This window comes from Lolium perenne, chromosome 6 (assembly GCF_019359855.2).
Source record: "Lolium perenne isolate Kyuss_39 chromosome 6, Kyuss_2.0, whole genome shotgun sequence".
Lineage (NCBI taxonomy): Eukaryota > Viridiplantae > Streptophyta > Magnoliopsida > Poales > Poaceae > Lolium > Lolium perenne.
This window is the reverse complement of record NC_067249.2, coordinates 245,533,810-245,535,885: the sequence shown is the minus strand read 5'-3', so window position 1 is coordinate 245,535,885 and position 2,076 is coordinate 245,533,810. Positions and strand designations below refer to the sequence as shown.

The 2,076-nt window shown below is 38.2% G+C and overlaps 1 long non-coding RNA gene across 2 annotated transcripts; it reads left to right on the top strand.

Moving 5' to 3' along the window:
- The first annotated feature begins 723 nt into the window (after window positions 1-723).
- Window positions 724-1,569, top strand: LOC127309225 (uncharacterized). 2 transcript variants are annotated; one of them, XR_007857036.2, is made up of 3 exons: window positions 724-929; window positions 1,166-1,259; window positions 1,368-1,569. It is a non-coding gene; the product is annotated as an uncharacterized lncRNA (long non-coding RNA). The 2 variants fall into 2 exon arrangements; XR_007857035.2 differs by having other exon boundaries at window positions 1,159-1,259.
- Window positions 1,570-2,076: the final 507 nt, after the last annotated feature.

Genomic DNA, 2,076 nt, shown 5'->3' with positions numbered 1-2,076 from the left:
GCTCGTTGGATCAGGAGATGATCGCGGGACGGCGAGTCAAGGCCTAGATCTAAAGCAGTGCGAGCCGCTGCTGGAGGTGGAGGTGAATGTGCTCTGCCTCATGGCCATTGAGATCCTCGTTAAGGAGAGAAATGTCCACCGCATCGAACCCCGTCCCGTCAAGGTACGTGTTATCCTTCACCTCCACCACATCGAGAATAGTTCTTCTCGCAGATAAATATATCATTAATGATTTTTGATCGCATTCATCAGTTGACGCCGGTTATTCGAACCAGCAACATGATTAGCCTGGGGCAGCACCATCATTGGAAACCCACTAATGTCATCATGGTTACTCCATTCCGTGGTTTGACCCTTCAATGTATATCTCATTGATTGATGGATTTATTACTTGTACATTATATGCTTCTGATTTTTTTTCTAGAACCAACTCATTGCTCTCTTCATTTTCTCTAGAAGAATCAACATGTCATTCCGAATTCAGTATATTTTGCCACTACATTTTAAATAATTGGAATTTTACATGCTTATAATACAAGAGATAGATCTTCTTAAATACTGTGATTGCATTATGTTTTGCCAAGACCTTCCAATGTTAATGTGTGCATTATGTTTCCTAACTTATATGGAAGGCATGAACGGGGTCCGGGGATGATGCCTTGTTCACCGGTTGTTGGCCTGTAGTAGCTCTCTTTCCTGATTTAATCATATTGCAATTTCCAGGTGGTGAAGCCCAAACTGAATACCGCTTCGTACATGAAGAAGAGCATCATGATGAGATTTAGGAAGATGGAGCAATAACACATGCTGAGTTGGAAAAATAAGGGTAACAATGCAGTCCATTTAAAGTTGGAAAAAGATCATCCATAGTTGAAGAACATGACAGAGAACAGAGGAGTTTCATTCTCTGAATAAGGGAAATCAAAATGGTAGGATAATTCTCTTTTCATAGCTCTAGATATATTGAAACTTGGGGAGGGAGAAGACACATGCTCTCACTTTGTAATGCAAGCCTTTTACATATAGAATTATCCAGAAAAAACTTCTCAACGCAAAGCAATTCTGGGGAAGGGATTTTTTTATTTTGGTTAACGTGTCTCTAATCTAGCTGATAGCATTTCACGGCAAAAGGGGTTATAAGTATAAAAAAAACTAAAGCGTGCAGTGAGAAAATACATATATTTTTCTGAAGTGCTACCAAATGGCCTCCCTTGAATAGCAAGACTAGGATTTATCTTTTTTGGTGAGATCAGTGTCAGGTAAGAGTTTTATTTTCCTATATTTCAATGTTCAATGTCCTCAGGCTTTCTAACATGCTGCATTCTTTTGTTCCGAGTTAACAAGTTTAAGTGTTTTGTGTTTTACAGAGATTTGAGGATTTGAGAAATAAACCATATATGATTTCGTGCTTGCAGTGATTTTGGCACCTGGGTTCACTTTGCATGGATGGAATAGAATCAGATCCCTGGTGTATAACTGGTGGTAAAATTTTCTCTGTCTATATCAAGGATAAGCCAGATGCACTCAAGAACTAGGTTTAGTCTTTCTTGGGATTTCTAAAATTTGAAGTTAGTGATTTTGAAATATATGCTATTTCTGAACTATTGTACAAATATATTGCAAAATATATGCTATTCTGCTTGTACTGTAATTTGTTACCGAATTTTTCATTGTAGTGAACTCTCTTGCTACTTATATTCCACATAAATGAGGGCTTACAATTTCAATAGAACAAGGGAAGGAGAAGGGGTTTCCTTACGAAAGAGAAAAGGAGGGAAGAAAGATCTGGAAACACCAAGATAAAGAAGTTAGTTTTGCATTAGCTGATATTCCCATTCCAGTGTGCATTGTCGGGGCCATGGATATGTGTTCATGGATTTATATCCTGTTTAATATGGAGAAGCAAAACCATTTGAGACAGTGGTGCTCGATACCTAGATTATACTGCACCCTGAAATAGAGAAACTTGTGAGGTCTCGTCGGTTGAGTTGACTAGCACCTATATACCTTCATAATGTTTGAACTCACACGGAAAGCTTCATGTCAAAAGAAACATATTGTTCCTTGTGCATTATT